Genomic DNA, 18047 nt, shown 5'->3' on the forward strand with positions numbered 1-18047 from the left:
CCAAATCAGCTGCCATGTGGGAAAGCAAGATGGCCGCCGATCTCCACCAAGTCTCCATCTCTTTGAAGCCGTAGGCAAACCTGGCATAGGGTTGTCTTTTAACAGACCTCCTCTCTCAGTTTTGGCAGCTCCACTTTCTTCCCGAGTTCAGGTGTATCTATCAGGCATATGTCTCATTCCTTCCTGAACCTCAGTTCTTTGAGTCTCTTGGGGGCTTCCCTCCTTACAGCTCAGCTGTGGGTAAAACCTTTCTCTCACATGGCAGGATCAAATATGGCAGCTTCCTTTTTCTGTGTCTGTGTCTGTCTCTCTGTGTGTCTCCATTTATATCAGACCCAGCAAGGGGACAGCGACCCAAGCTGACTCACACCTCTCTGACCTAGTCCAATAGAAAGCCCTAAAACAACCTTATCAAGTAATCTAATCAAAGGACCCTCAACTGAGATAGTGCAATCAAAGGGTATCACATCCACAGTACTAGACTGGTTTAAAAACATAATCTTTCTCTTTTGGAGGTTCATAAAATAATCTCAAACTGCCACAACAACCCAACAACTATTTAAACTAAAAAACCCCAAGATTATCCAGGTTATCACATTTACATTAGTCTGTCCAGAAAAGAAAAACAATAGTTTTCTCACACAATTACCATATTCACAAAGGTCACGATTATTTTCAGACAACAGCATGGCAAATAATCAGGGATAAAATGGTTTATGGGAAATATTCAAGGTTTTACTATGTTAAAGGCCAAACACATTCAGGGTGACCTTGTTGTTTTTGGCTTATGTCAGCATTACGTATTTTTCTCTGACTATTTGTGGAATGTGAAGTGCTTAATTCTCCTGGAAGCAGGGCAAAGTGTCACTTTTTGATTCTAAAAAACCAAAGCAGAATTTGGGGACAATAAATCTGTTACCTATGTTCAGCATGGGATGTTGGGATGAGCAGAGACAGGGCAACCAAAAGGCTATAGGTCTGGGCTTTGTGTCTTTTCCAGCTTTACCACTGTGAAAGCAAAGCGATCAACTGGCCTGCTCAAAACCATACGCATAAATGCCGCTAAGTCACAGAACAGAATTATTATTAATGTTTTCATCCCAGATTTACAGCCCCTCTGATTAGCCTTCTGAACCATTTTACTTCTCATTCAATAAGAGAATTAATTCAAGTGTGGGTGTGTTTTGGAGTTAACTATCAACAAGATAAATGAGGTAAGCCTCGCCAGAAGCACCTGTAATTCAACTCTTCTCAATTAAGCAATGCTAATCTAAGGAGAAATCACCCTGCAAGATCCTCGAAGCTTCCCTGGATAATCAGCATTATTGTCAATGCATAGTTCTCTTTTATTAGTAATTTCAAAACTTATCATTTACTTTTCATTTTATTACATTTTTGGGTTTTCCCCCCTTGAACCTTGAATATGCAATTGGTATCCCAATATCACCTATTTATTCTGGCCACAGAAGGAGCAATATGAAGTAATAAACATGCCTCAGTGATATCACACTGATTCAGACAGTAAGAGATTCCCATTATTTCTGCTCCCTGCCTCCATCTGCTTCCATGCTGATGGAAAGAAGTGCTTTCTGAAATCTTGATTATGTTAATTTGGTCTTTACTGCACAGTAGACTGACTGCTGTTCAGTAATTATTAAACATTAAGTATATATGCTACTGCTCCATATAAATCATAACATGATTTATGAAGCAGAGAATTATTTCTATATATGTTATCCAAAAATGTGAAAGTCAAATCTTCCCAGGTCTTCATCTGTATCATGCAATGATTTGTAAAAGGACATTGAATGAGTCTTTTTCTGTTATTCTAATATTGCAATTCATTTAGTCACCCTTTGTACTAGTCAAAACCCACAAGGGGGCCTTCTGCAAAATATGCACACAGCTCCACAACTGCAGTCTGTGAGTACATGTATAAAACTGCTTTAGAACAGCAAGGGTTGGTGGTAGAGGTAGGGAAGGAAGAAAGGAGGCTAAATTAAAGATTTTTTTTTTTTACATTTAAGTAAAAATGTATTCATAACAATTTCTATACCATTTTATTATTTCAAATAGTCCTTTCTTAAATTAAGATGGAAAATGGGCTAAATATTGATTTTTATTAGAAGCGGTGGTGTTTTACTTTGCAAATGGGCTCCTGATACAAAGTACCAGAAATGGGTTGGCTTTTGCAATGGGGATTTACTTAGGGTACAGTTCTGAAGTTGTGACATGTCCAGGTCACGGCATCTGCAGATGTGCTTTCTCACCAAAGGCAGCTGCTGTTGACCCTGGAGTGTTGGCATGTGGGGAAGCAAGATGGCGGCTGCTCTCTGCTGAGGTCCCACCTTCCCCTCCAGAATCTGCAGTCTCCCGGAGCTCAGCTCTGGGCAACCAGGCAAAAGGCTTGTCTCTTACTGCGTCTCTCAGTCTCAGCTGCTCTGCTTTCTTCCCAGTTTCAGGCATATGGCTTCAGCGTGGGCTCATCTCCTCAAACTGGAGCTGCTCCATGGGTGCAGCTTCTGGGGGTTTGTACTCAAGTGATAGGGATCTTGAGTTCCTTTCCCAGGAAGGTCAAAAATGGCAGAGCTCCCTTTTCCTGTGTGTCTGTCTCTCTCTAGGCCTCCATTTTTATCAGACCCAGCAAGAGGATGGGAACTCAGTCTGAACAATGCCTCACTGACAAAGTCCACCTGAAAAGGTATCACACCCACAGGAATAGATTAATTTAAAAATATAATCTTTTTCTGGGATTCAGAAAATCCAAACTGTCACAGGCAGGTTTAGGGGGAAATCATGCAGAAAATACAAGTATCCATATATCCACTCACTCATGCATTATTAACATGTTACATTAAGGTGGTACTTTTGTTACAATTGATGAAACAATGTTATAATTATGCTATTAACAATAGTTCATAGTTTACACTAGGGTTCACTGTGTTAGTGTTTTGAAATTTTTATCCTGGCAAGATACATACAACCTGAAAGATCCTATTTTAGCCACTTCCAAAAAAGTGATTCAATGATATTATAAATTATAGCTATTTGGACTTGGGGGTAAAAAGACTATCAAAATGTTCTGAATAAAATTATATTTTTGTTTTTCCTTTTGTAAGATAAGTTATTTCTATCCTTTCAAATGACAATAAACATGGTTACATCACAAGTAATATCTAAGCAGGATGGAAAATACTTCAAAGATGTTTTTGCTCATTGATACCTTCATAATTTAATAAAAACCTAAATTATAAGTTAATATAATATACATTGAAATACAAATAAAACATTCCCTTTTGTTGCTGCCTCCCTCCATCCCTTCCCCCAGCCTTTGTTATCTCCTTCCTCCAGCCATTGCTGTCCTTCCCGCCAGTCCCGCCCACGTTGCCAACATATAATCTGCCTTCTTCCCCAGCTACTGCCTACCTCATAGCTGCCTGCACAACTCCGCCTATCCACTACCGCCCTGTAGTAATCCGCCCCAGCTCCTGCCCCTCCCTCCACCCAACCCTATATAACCAAGTGTACTTCCGCAATAAAGCAGACTTGTTCCTGCGCTCAGGCTGTCTCCGTGGTTTTTACCGCGCGTCCCCCACGCCTGGAGAACCTAGGCCTACGCGCTGGCCTAGGGGCTCCCCGCCGAGCCGTGGAAGGCTGCCCGGACCTCGTGGGCCGCTAATCACTGCCAGCGAGCCCACACCCTTTAAGAGTAATTTTTGGAAGCAAAGCTTGGACTTGGAATTTTTTTTTCTCTTTTTTTTAAGCAGCCAAATAATTTCTCTAAAGAAATTTCATATTGCAAACATAATCAAACTGTACATTTTACAAGCAAATTCTATTTGTAAATAGTTAAATGCCACTGACTACTCTTTCATCTTAGTACGCAAGTAGTTAGAACAAGAATTTATGGGAAATCATGTATTGAAATTTTTATACTTATTTAGTCTCTCTTCTTTGACTAAGCTAGCTTTATTATGCCATTTTGAAGGAGGGAGGGAAGGGTTGGAGAGAGAAAAGAAATTTTACAAATAGTCTAATATTATTTTTGCAGGAACATTTAAAATTTTTTCTTTATACTAGACTAAGAAAGACTGAGGAACTGTTCCCAAGTAAAGGATACTATAGAGATGTTACAATTTAACACAATGTATGAGCCTATATTTGATCTTCAACTGGGAAAAGAATACCTGTAAAGGACATTGTTGGGACAGTAGATAAAATCTGGATATAGACTATGTATTAAATAATCAAATTATACCATTATTAAATTCCCTGACTTTGATCATTGTACCACAATAAAAAAGAATATCCTGGTTCCTAGGAAATACACACTGTATTACTTAGGGAAAAGGGGGCAGAAGGAAAGCAGCTATGGCTCAAGCAGTTGAGTGCCTGCCTCCCACATGGGAGGTCCTGGGTTTGGTTTCTGGTGCCTCCTGAAAAAACAAAGAAACAAACAACAAGTAAAACAAATGAAAAAAAGACCAGCTCATGGAAACCAATGTGGCTCAGTGGCTGACAACCAGCTTCCCACATACGAGGTCCTGGTTCAAATCCCTGGCCCCCAGTACCTCAAAAAATGGGGGGCAGGCAGAATATTTCCCATGTACCCTCAAATGGGTCCAGGAAATAAAAACAACAACTGTAAGAGAATGACAAAGCAAATGAGACAAAATGCAAAGAACTGATGAGTCAGAGTAAAGGGCATACATACGGTTTCTTACACTATGCGTGTAACTTTCCTAGAAGTTTGGAATTTTATCAAAACGCAAAGGTACCTAAAATTCATGTTAACAGGTGTCTTTATAAATGAATATAATGGCCTGCTCAGGGCTTCTTTTCTGAAGAACACCTGTGCTGGCCACCCACCTGCCCCTCCAGACCCCTTCTCCACCTTCCACACCCGGGCTGATCTCCTGGGGGCTGACCTCCAAGGACCCCCTCATCAGGCCCCCGCGTCCACGGCCCCAGCCGAGCTCGCCCAGCAGGACGCGCTGTCTGCGCTCTGGGACGCTCTGCTTCCTCTTGCTTCTTTACGCCTAGACTTGGTACTAGCCCCACTCTCAGGCGCCTTGGAGGACTGCCCATCTTAGTTGTCTTCCCTAAGCCTTGGCCACGCATTTGTAAATCGTTTATTCATCTCTCCTCAGTTATTTAAGCGTACCAGGGATTTCCTGCAGTGACGCTGACTGACACAGTCCCATCCTTTCCAAATTCCTTATTAAACAGTCCAAACCCAGCTTCGGTTATGATTTCTAGACAAGTCTGAATTTTAAAATGAGGTTCCTAATTTTTCTGCTTCCCCACAGCTAAGTTCTTTTCCTTCTGAGGGAAGCAGATGCATGCTTTCTTTTTCCGCTGCTGATAATAGCAATTAATCTCTGCACGGTTTCAAAGCGGCCTAACTCCACTGCTCCTTCCCCAAAGGGGTTACCTGTGAGACATGCCCTGGACTTCCTCTGATATCGGTGCCATCACAGCTCAGTTCGATATTCTAAACACTAGAGAGTCAAAGATGGCAAAAGCTTGGCCCATGCTTTCTAATTGCTCCCCATCCAAAGCAGGAAACAAAAACGTAACCAAACACCATTAAAAAAATAATACATTGTGACAGCCTCAGGCATAACCTGAAATACCAAGACATTGCTCCCTTCTGCACAGACTCCCCACCCCAAAACACACGCACACCAAGTTGACAGTTTGGAAACCAATCCCTCCTAAGCTGTGTCTGCGCAGCCTGGGGCGCACCTCGTGGCCGGCCAGGAGCAGGGCCTCTGGCCTCCTCTGCTTTGGCCTCTGTGTGTCCATGTCCTGCTTGGATGACATGACTTCGCAGGGTCACCATTCCACTGGGCCGGTCACCGTGGCCATCACTCCTTCCTCAGAGAAACGGTCTTCCCTTTTACTTTTGTAATAGTGCTTCAGGGACAGCATAGTGAGTTTTAAGGAGAATATACTAAACAGCCTGGAATAACGGGGGGTTATAACATTGAACTACCACTCAGACCTGGGTTGTCCTGGTGGCTCCTACCTGGTCACCTCACTGCTTCCGTTCACCCAGAGCGCCCCAACCCAAACACCCAGTATTACATGATTGGAACAGTGAAACCAATTAATAATAATAAATCCTTAAAATGGGATACGATTCTGTAGCCATTACATTGTGGCTGGAAAGAGCAGTCTAGGGATGTAACATGTCAATTAAAAGAAAGCTAGAAAATAATCTAGGGACTGAATAACACAGTGAATCCAGAGGTGTGTAACAGTTGTTTGGTGGTAGATGCAAGAGTGTCCTTCTGTGAGCTAGAGTGCCTGTACATCACTATTGCAGGGAGGTGGGAATGTGGAGAAGAAGGGAAAATACAATCGGTGTGACCCATGGTCTATGGTTAACAGCAATACTATAATATTCTTGCATCAATGCCGAAAGTGTACTGTGTTGATAATGGGGGGCGGGGGATGTGGAAAAATATGCCAAATAAATGCGATGGGCCATGGTTGGTGGTCATAGTCTGATGATATTCTCTTACAATTTGTAATAAATGTTCCACCACGGTATAATGTGTTGGTGAAGGGGTGTTGTATGGGAATTCCACACATGTGCATGATTGTTTCCTAAGTTCACAACTTCTGTAATAAAAATACATTTTAAACAATAACGATAGTACAGTGAGTTGGGGGGGGAATCCACCAAATGTAAGATAGGGACCATAGTTGGCAGTAAGATTTTGACAATCTCTTGCATAGTTTGTTACAAGGGTTTCACAGCAATGCAAGGTGTTGGTAGAGGGCTGACGTATGTATGGGAGCCCTGTATGATGATATGCATATTTATTTAGTAAGTTGACAACTTTTACTATACACTTATTGTTTATGTATATTCATGTATGAATGATACATTTCAATAAAATTTTCAAAAGTTTTTCAAAAAGTAAATTATACTAAAGGCCTATAACAACACTGGAAATGTTCACTGTTTTAAGTGAGAAAAATAGATAAGAAACACTCTGTAGATTACAAATTTATATATACACGTACGTATGCATATATGCCTGGCTATCGTCAACCTTGTTAACCTGGGAACTATTTTTTCCGGAACCTCCTTCCCTGTAGGCTCCCAGTGAGAGCTGGCAGCCTTTACTCTCTGAAGGAATTCTCAGTCAGGGAGAGTGCCGGGCAGACACGAGGTGCCCAGTGGCTCTCCTCCATTCCCCGTCCAGCTCTACCGGGGTTGGCCTGAGTGGGCACAGCAGCCCAGCCCCTCTCCCACCTCTCACCAGATGTGTAGCTATGAGGCAGCAGCATCCCATAGACCTTTGTGGAGGTATGCATGTCAGATTTCCTGCAAGCTCCACCTGGTCCTCCCACAGCCGTGCTTCAGGAGAACTGGTTATGGCTCTTTCTCTGCCAACTCCCCCTTCTAGACTTTCACTTCCCTAACCCTCCCCATGATTGTATAAGGATTAAAATCAGTCCCTTGGCAAGCAGAGGTGGCTCAAGCGACTGAGCTCCTGCTTCCATATCAGAAGTCCGTGGTTCGGTTCCTGGTGCCTCCTAAAGAAGACAGCAAGCTGCCATGATGGGCAGGAGCAGCAAGCTGACACAATAGGATGATGCAACAAGAGACACAACAAAACAGGGAGCAGAGATTCCCAATGTCTCCTGAAGAAAATGAGCAAGACAGCAAGATGACATGATGGGCAGGCACAGCAAGTTGACGCAACAAGAAACACAGGAAGAAAAAACAAGTGGCTCAAGCAATTAAGTACCTGCCTCCATCCCACAATGGAGGTCCCAGGTTCAGTTCCCAGTGCCTCCTAAAGAAACAAGGAAGACAATAGACATAGCAAGTGCAAACAATAAGGGGATGGGAAGAAAGAAAATAATAAAATAAATCTTTAAATTCAATTCCTTATTCTATAATAGTGATGGTGGCTTTAGCAGTTTGATATTATTGATGAATTCCGAAAATAGATTTTGGATAATGTTTGTAATCTGGTCTGTACCTGGGCATGATTAAGCTATGATTAAAGCTTTGATTGGGCCACATCATTAGGGCGTTGAGTCCCCACCCCTTGGTGGGTGGGGACACACAGATAAAAGGCATGGCCAAGGACAGAGTTGAAGGGTTTTTGATGTTGGAGTTTGATGCTAAAGCCTTAAGCTGGAGCCCTGGGAAGTAAGCACACAGAGGAAAGAGAAGCAAGTCCCAGGAAGAGAGGAACCCAGGAAGCCTGAACCCTCGCAGACGTCGGCCGCCATCTTGCTCCAACACGTGAAAATGGATTTTGGTGAGGGAAGTAACTTATGATAGAAACCAACCAATTTCTGGTATTTTGCACCAGCACCCCTTTGGCTGACTAATACAGTGGCTCTGCTACTCTAACTGGACCCCATCCAACACAACATATGTCTATAGAAAAAAGTCTGAAAAGGCACGTACCAAACACAAACCCTGGTTTTCTCTAAGAAGGGTTTTTTTTTTTTCCTTGTTACTTGTTTGTATTTCCTAATTTTTAAATATAATCATGTGTTAACTAACTTTAAACAATTACAGGAGAAATATTTACTTACAAATACCTATTTATAAGACAACCATTGAGTGCCACCCATTCTTTTGTTTCATGCATGACAAAGAGTCTTTACTTTTAAATGATTACCAGTACATTAAGCAATAACATATAATAAGTTCTTGAATTCCACCTGGCAATTTTTATTAAAACAAACTAAAAGCAGCTCAAGCAATTATTCTAGTATTCATTGTTCTAGCTCTTAGCCAGAAAGGACTACTTTAAGGCTTCAGCAGGTCACAAACGACTAAGTACTCCTTTTTCATAGGTAAAGCCCGTGACCTCTAAGAAAGCCTTAGGGAAATAAAATATTTAAGTGGTTTTTCAATCAATGGCTTTTGGTACTAGATCTAAGAAAGAAAATGTCAATGTTGCCACATAGGCAGCTTGAGCCAAATGGCAAAGGAAAACAGACAACATATACCCGTTAAATTTATAAGACATAGGCTGTGAAAAGATGAAGTCTTTGGATAAGTCTGTACAAAGACACTAGGTTTGCTACTCTCCAAAAAGTGAAAGGACCCACTACATAACATACAGAAATAATTGAATGCCTTTCCCCAAGAATATAACTCTAGGTAACTGAAGCTTCTTATTCCCGGCGAGGGCCTCTAACGTGCCTGCCCGTGGAGCAGGCGCTCCTTCTCCCCCGTCCGTTTATGCAGCCGTTTTCCTGGATTTCTGGCCGGGTGTCACGAAGGCCGAGAGGTCACCCAGGATTCGTCCCTGTTCTGGGGGACGCAGTTCTGGAGGATGGCCGGCTTCTCCTGGGTCTCCTTCTCCACGTCAGCGCTGCACCTGCCGGGGACGGTGGAGCCACAGTGCCCTTGGCCTTGACCTTCCCCCAGCAGGCGGTGCTGTTCCGGCGCAGCGCGGAGCCGCAGTGCCCTTGGCCTTGACCTCCCCCCCCCCCCCCCGAGCAGGCGGTGCTGTTCCGGCGCAGCGCGGAGCCGCAGTGCCCTTGGCCTTGACCTCCCCCCAGCAGGCGGTGCTGTTCCGGCGCAGCGCCCTTGGCCTTGACCTCCCCCCCCAGCAGGCGGCGCTGTTCCGGCGCAGCGCGGAGCCGCAGTGCCCTTGGCCTTGACCTCCCCCCCAGCAGGCGGCGCTGTTCCGGTGCAGCGCAGAGCCGCAGTGCCCTTGGCCTTGACCTCCCCCCCAGCAGGCGGTGCTGTTCCGGCGCAGGGCTGCTCTGGCCGGCTGCGCTCCTTGCCCTGCGCGCCTAGGACACCTCGGGGCGCGCTTCCCGGCCGGCAGCAGGCGCTGGAGCCCGGCGACTGAGACGCCGCGGCGGGGCGGATCCCCACGCTCAACCGCTCCTTAAATTGGACCCGAGGAGGAACCGATGGGACATGGGCTGGCACCAAGAGGAGCGCCTCCTCGTGGAAACGCGCAGGCTAAAGGACTCAATTTATTCTCTGAGACAGTAAGGCATCCTGGAAGTGCTGTGGCTTTTTTTAAAGGAGACTGCATAATTATAACTTTTTGGAATTTTTGAGCACCTTCATATTTCTTCACTGATTCTCTTCCCATCCTGGCAAGGTAGACCTGTAAATCTTAATTTTGCAAAGGGAGAGATGAACACATGGAAAAGGGGAGTCAGTTAAAGAGTTCATAAGAAAAATTTGTATTTAATGTTGTTTTTCTAAAACCATTCCAAATAAAGATCAAGATATTTGCTGACATATGCACATTCCATGTATATTTGGTCAGCCTTTAGGGCTGGGGTGGGGGGGGATGTCGGGGTCTTTTGTTTATTCTTACAGAGCAAGTTGATTTTCCTGTAGGCAAAATGGGCATGTGTTTGGAATAACATATAAATATTATAAATTATTTTCATAGGGGCTATTTTGTTATAAAAAGGTTGACAAATGATCAGCAGACCTGACAATTCTTTAAAAATGAACATTTTATCACATGAATGTGTTGTGTGCAGTATTTAATGATAGAACTGTGGATATGGTACGAAGCTATCAAAAGGACTAGTATGAGATAAATTGGCCTCCTGGAGCATGAGGGTAGTGAGAAGCACATTACAGTACCCTAATAAACTACCCACCTCAAATGACTTAAAATGATATTAATATAAAAGCCAAGAGAATTTCCCTTCAGGAATGAAAATTAAATGAGTCAATCAGTAGTTAACTACATTTCCTCAAAAAAGACAATACAGTAATACAATCAAAAAGAACAAGAAAGAAAACAAAAGGGTGCATATGTTTTCCTCCCTGTGGCTAAGAATAAGAGCACTGAAATCTGGTTTGTCCTCTTATAAGTTGCTCTGCCTTAGGCAAATTACCTATCTGTCTCTCTCTATTTCTTCATGTATAATACAGGAAAAGTACTATCTAGCTCCTCTGACTGTTACAAAGATTTAATGAGGGGAGAGGATGTGGCTCAAGCAGTTGAGTGCCTGCCTCCCATGTGGGAGATCCTGGGTTCAGTTCCTGAAGCCTCCCAAAAAGACAAAAACAAACAACAAGAAAAACAAATGAAAAAACCAATTCAGGGAAGTCAGTGTGGCTCAGTGGTTGAGCACTGGGTTCCACAAACAAGGTCCCAGTTTCAATCCCCGGACCCCCGGTATCTCAAAAAAAAAAAAAAGTTTTAATGAGATAATAAATATAAAGCACAAAGCATCATACTTGGTGCTCAGTAAGTACAAACTACTGGAAAAGGTTTGGTTCCTTTAATAAACTCCTATTTGAGGGGCAGGATAAAGGCTTTAGGGAAGCAGATGGAGCTTAAGATAGCCAAAGTAACCAATTGAGGCTTTTGCATGTAATAAGCTTCACTAAAATGTACAGACAGTAAAGTGAGAATCAGAAATAGAAAAGAGAATTAAAATCCCATATTGTAAAAACAATAGTAACAAATTGCTGTATTTAAAAAAAGTGGGTGGAACTCACATATTTACCTTTCCTATTTGGTTAAACCCCATTATAATGATATTCAGGTGGGAGAGGCATAAATCCCCAGGGACAAAGAAAACAGAAAAAGAGATGAAAGCAACAATAGAAATTTGAAATTGGGAAAGCAAATGAACAAGAGCCTGCCCTGCACACACGGAGAGCTGAGGCAGCAAGATGATGAACAAAAAAGAAACACAGATTTCTGTGCCACTGGCAAGAATGCAGGTGGACACAGAAGAACACACAGAGCAGACAACGGGGGGCAGGAGGTGGCGGGGAAGGGGAGACAAATTTTTAAAATAAAATCTTTATTTAAAAAAAAAGAGATTACTAACCATTTGCTTTGCTAAAACATTAGTCACTAATGGGAAAAGCCCAGAAACAAGTTATTTAAATCAAAGAACTCTGGAAAATATCAGGAATCGTAACATAGGGTGCCACTGAAAGCAGGGGAGCAGGTAGGACTCAACACATGAGAAGGAGCTGGAAGTGTGTATGCAAAGCTGCTGGACCCCCTGGTAGGTCTCCCCTCAACCCTGGGCTATAGCTCCATTCCTCCACTGGGGCAGAAGCCTGGAATTTAACTACTTAGAGAGTTTGAATCAAAAAGACTAAATTTGGGTACATCAGGCTCAACTGAGTGTGAGGGAAATTGTACCAAAAACCAGGGGGTGGTGGGGTGGGTGCAAGAGAAATGCAACGGCTCCCTTCCCCACTCTTAAATCCCTGAGAGCAAAGTTTCCTCTCTGGGAAATCTGACCAGCCCAAGAAAAAAGACCTACAGATTTACTGACAGGCAGGTCGGGGGTTCCAAACAAAACAGGCCATCGGTGATAAATCCACCCATGCACAGAGTTTCCAGTACCTCGTAATTTAAAAAGAAACATTCAGGGAAGCAGATGTGGCTCAGGCTCCTGAGCTCCCGCCTACCACATGGGAGGTCCAGGTTCAGTTCCCAGGGCCTCCTAAAGAAGACAAGCAAGACAGTGAACTGATAAGACAGGTGACGCCACGAGACACACAGAGGGAAACATAATGAGAGACACAACAAAGCAGGGAGTGGAGGTGACTCAAACCATTAGGCATCTCCCTCCCGCATGGGGGTCCAGGTTCGGTTTCTGGTGCCTCCTAAAAAAAGAAGACCAGCACCCAACAGACACAGCAAATGAAAACAATGAGGGGGTGGGGAGAAATAAGTAAATAAAATAATTTTTTTTTAAGAAAAGAAGAAACATTCAGAGAACAAAATAATATTCTTAGAAATTAAAAATATGCAAGTAAGCTGAAAAAAAAAACTCAATAGAGGTTTGGAAAGTATAGTAAGGCTTTAAAAAAAATAGGAGAAAAATATAAGATAATTTGAGGACTATTCCAGAACACACAATATCTGAAAAATTGGCATTTCAGAAAGAGAAATAAAATATATAAAGAAATTATTCAAGAATTTCCAAGAATTAAAGAACCAAATGTCCAAATCAAAAGAATTTAAGTACCCAACATAATGAAGGAAAAGAAGAACTCCAGGACAATTGAAGACCTTCATAGTTTAAAGAAAAAAAACCAGACCACATACAATTGGTCAAGAATCAGAGTTTCATCCTATACCTCAACAACAACATTGGAAACTACAAGACAATGTGGAAGAGCAAATTGCTTTCCAAATTAGAATTCTATACCTAGCCAAATTATCCAATAGAAGAAGTACAGTAAAAAACAACAACAACAACACATTTTCAATCTGTGAGGTGTGGCAGAAACTTTTCCTCAAATATCTAGTCTCCTCTTCTTCAGTACTAGATATGGAAAATTTTATCTGGGCCCTTGAATAACATGTAATGCGTAGAAATAGGACCTTTGAAGATGTTGTTGGGTAAGACGAGGCCTGACTGGGGTAGGGCGGGCCCCGATCCAGTATTACTGGACATAGAAAGGATAGCTACGCCCAAAGGCAGGGATGGAGTTCTGTCCTGGACTGCCGGCCAGCCGCCGCCGGGACCCCGCAGGTTTCAGAGGAAGCTGGCTTACGACAGCTGGACTCCAGACTTCTAGCCCCCGGAATGGGGAGGCAACTGATTCTCAGTATATTAGGCCACTCAGTTTGCGGTACTTCCCTACAGCAGCCCTGGGAAACTTAGACAGCACTCGTCCAAAGTCTCCTTAAAAGGTAGGAGCAGGCTTTTCCCATCCACGCCTTCCTCCCTGCTAGCCACCGAGCAGACACGATGAGTGGAAGCAGTGTCCCTGACCTGTCAGAAGCCGTCTGTTGGGTGTGACAAAGGAGCGGTTAGAAGAGATGGAGTGCCTGATGGGAACAGAGCCGCCAAACGGCCTTGACAAGCTACTTTTACGGGAGAGAGGGGCAAGTGTCTGCCTTCTTTATTCAGTTCCTAGATTATTCTCTACTTTCTTTCAATTGGCATTTACATCCCTAGATTACCCTTTTCGGCCACAATCCCATTTATAAACCAGCTGCTACACACTATACTATGTTACCATCAACACTACCCATTTCCACACTTCTACAGTCAACTTGATTAAAACATCTACATACATTTAGCATCAGAACTCCTTTGCAGCTCTCCTCTTACCTCCTAAAAACCTATACTCTATGGGAAGCAGATTTGGCTCAACTGATAGAGCATCCACCTATCACATGGGAGGTCCAGGGTTCAAACCCAGGGCCTCCTGACCTGTGTGGTGAGCTGGCCCACGTGCAGTGCTGATGTACACAAGGAGTGCCATACCACGCAGGGGTGTCCCCTGCATAGGGGAGCCCCACACGCAAGGAGTGCACCCCGTAAGGAGAGCCACCCTGTGCGAGAAAAGTGCAGCCTGCCCAGGAGTGGCAACATACACATGGAGAGCTGACACAACAAGATGATGCAACAAAAAGAGACACAGTAGAGGTGCAATGGACACAACCAATCCAATGTCCACATAGAAGAGGTGGCATTGGATTGGGAAAAGTGGACATGGGGGCTGATGGGTATGGGGAAAGGCAGGAAGAGATGAGAGGTGGAGGCATCTTTGGGACATGGAGCTGCCCTGGATGGTGCTTCAGAGGCAATCACCGGACATTGTAAATCCTCACAGGGCCCACTGGATGGAATGTGGGAGAGTATGGGCCATGATGTGGACCATTGACTATGAGGTGCAGAGGTGCCCAAAGATGTACTTACCAAATCCAGTGGATGTGTCATGATGATGGGAATGAGTGTTGCTGGGGGGGGAGAGGTGGGGTGGGGGGGTGGGGTTGAATGGGACCTCACATATATATTTTTAATGTAATATTATTACAAAGTCAATTAAAAAAAAAAAAATGTTGAAAAAAAAAAAAAAAGAGCACAGATTCCCAGTGCCACTGACAAGAATGCAAGGGGACACAAAAGAACACACAGCATATGGACAGAGACAACAGACAACTGGGGCAGGAGGAGGGGAGAGAAATAAATAAAAAATAAATCTTAAATAAAAAACACCTATACTCTAGGTTTTGACTCCATGTGTTTATTCTTTGTATTTAATTCATATTAGAGAGACCATGCAATATTTGTCCTGTTGTATCTGATTTATTTCACTTAGCATAATATATTCAAGAGCACACTTATTTCTTTTTAATGTGCATTTTTTAAATGGGTGGATTTTACAGATATCATAATAAATTGTACTGCTATATTTTTAAAAAATAGGGGATGATATGGGAGAGGGAGGGAGGTACAAGGAAATCCCCTCCTAATTTTTTAAAATCTTTTTTAAAATTATTTTTTATTTTACTTGTAGCTAAACTTGATCCTGCTTTATTCTATCTAATTAGGTTTAAGAAAGTTTCCTTTGCATGGTATAAAGTTCTATAACTACAGATACATGACTTGGTATATATTGATTGTATTATTTAAATCCTCTAAATACATTTGTTTACTTTTGTCTTCTTGTTCAACTTTGGAAAGAAGCTTATTAAAGGTTGATTCTCTGGTGGTTGCTTTATCAGTTTATTGTATTTCTTAAAGATTTTGCTATTTCTCTCTTCTCTGATGCTTTATCTATAATAGTTATTGTATATTTTGTTAGACTACAAAATATTTGTTTGGACCATTTTAGACTCTAGTCTTGATTTTACTTTTTCTAATAACTCTAATTTTATTTGTTTTTATTTTGCTGTCTTTTTCCAGCCCTTTGCTTTCCTATCTTTCTTTGTCACTTTGCTTAGGTATTGCAGAATTGACCTCAGAGTTATCTGGATTCTAGGCTTTTTGAGAAATGCTAGGCCTGGGAAATTGCCCTTCACTTCGCCCATTCTCATAGGAATACATTCAGAAATATTTTGGTATTATTTTGCTTCTGGTGAGTGGACAAGCACATAGCTTGAGTTTTGAGAACAGTCAGAGAGAGAGTGGAGACAGACGTGGGACAAGAAGGCAGAGAAAACCCTGTGAGAAGGGCAAGGGACGCAGAGCGCACACGTAGGGCGCCTGGTAAACCCTCCCTCAGAGGCCCAGGGGATCCGTGCGGTCTGAAAAGCCCATCAGGCAGCACGCTGCACCAGCTTCTCTCTGGGCAGTCAAGTCCACAAGCTTCCACGTCCTTCCTATAAAGAAATGTGAGATCCTCTAATCACATCATTGGCATTTTTTCCAATGATGGGAAAATTTCCATTTTTTCCCATTAATCACATCATCTTTTTGTTATGAAAATCACCGGGTATGTTTCTTGCAGAGAACATGAGCTAGTTTTTAAAAACCAAACATGAAGATTTTGTTCTTTTTTAAAAAATTACTTTGCTTATATAAAAATGATACATGCTTATTTTAAAGAATATCAAGCATGAAGAAAATTAGAAGCAAGAGTAGTAAAAAAAAAAAAAAAAAGTTAACATTTGTCAAGATCTTACTACATACCAAACATTATTTTAAGTACTTTGCAGGTATTACCTCCTTTAATCCTCAAATGACTTTATGAGATAGGAGTATTACTGCATCCATTTTACAGATGAGAAAACCAAACAAGAGTTATCAAGTAAGTTGCTCCAAATCATTGCTACTGAGCAGCGAAGCTGCTATTTCAACAACCCCACCCCCCAACCCTTGGCTCTTAAGCCAGAACTCTTACTCCACTTCTCAGCATAAAGAATTTAGAAAAAATTATCATCACCAGAAATAGCTATCATTAACAAAGGAAGACCATCATTTAGAGAATTTTCTCTACATAAAGACAGAGAGGATACATGGAAATACTTTCATAAAATAGGATTATGCTGTGTATGTTACCAATGGACCAAGTGTGAGAGTGCTTCGTGTATCAAGGATTATGATTAATCCAAAACTAGAATGAGCATTTAAAAATGAGAGTGGTCAAGATACATTTTCAAACTGCTTTAAAGTGAGTGTGGTTACTACTTGCTACAATTCCTTGCTTTCCACCTTTCGATTCTTGTGAATGATGCTACTATTGCCAAAGTGTATTACATTAGATTCTGGTATGTAACCAGAATAATAGCCCCACTATTTCCATTTTGTCCCAAATTTGAATGGGACTTGTGTCACAACTTCTCAACAGTTGAGATACATCTATCTTGATTCATCACTTAATTGACTGCTTTCGTTGTCAAATACATTTTTCAAGAAGGGCTCAAGGGTTCAGAATTTCTTCGAGTTTATTCATGTTTGAGAATAACTGCTATTTACTTTTATACTTGAATGAAATCTTGTCTGCTTATAAACTATGTCAGGGTCTTCTCATTCAAAACTTTTTAGACATTTTCTCAGTCTTTGAATTTTGCTGCAGAGAAGTCTTAAAAATAGCCTTTTTCCTTTTGCTTCGAGGGTGACTTTCTTTTTCTATCTGATTGCCCTAAGTCTTTATTCTTGAAATATAACAAATTAATCAAATATATCTAGTTGCTAGTATTCAGAAACAAAATTTCCTGGAATAAGATGTTTTCCTTTCATCTGCTGGTTATATATTCTTCATTCCAAGGAAATAGTCTAGTGTTGCTACATGCCTTTTTTTCCTGTTTCATGTTCATGCACAATTTCTAGCCTTTGCTTCTTTTAGCTTTACTCTAATTGTGATGGTCTTTAATTTTTCAATTGCATTGAGTCTGTGCCAAGACCTTCCTCCATGTTAGTAACTTAATTTTCCATCTTTTCTGTTCCTTCCTAATTTATTTATCAGATTTTAGTGGCATCATTCTGATCCTGAACTTGTTCCTTAGGCATATGTAACAGTTTGATATTATTGATGAATTCCAAAAAGAAATATTGGATTATGTTTGTAAGCTGATCTTTTCCTCTGGGCATATTAGATTATATTGGATTCAGAGGTTTATTTGATTAAGTAATCAGGTAAACCTCTTGTGCCAGTGGGACATTGGTGGGTGGGGACTCACAGATAAAAGGCATGGCAAAGAACAGAGTTGAGGGCTTTTGATGTCGGAGTTTGGTGCTAAAGCTGGAGCCCCAGGGAGAGAGACAGAGCTGTTTGCCTGGAAGTCTACAGCTGACCTTGTGGAGAAAACAGAGGAGCTGAGCCCAGAGGAACCCAGGAAGCCTGAACCCTCACAGACATTGGC

Source organism: Dasypus novemcinctus, chromosome 12, assembly GCF_030445035.2.
Source record: "Dasypus novemcinctus isolate mDasNov1 chromosome 12, mDasNov1.1.hap2, whole genome shotgun sequence".
NCBI lineage: Eukaryota > Metazoa > Chordata > Mammalia > Cingulata > Dasypodidae > Dasypus > Dasypus novemcinctus.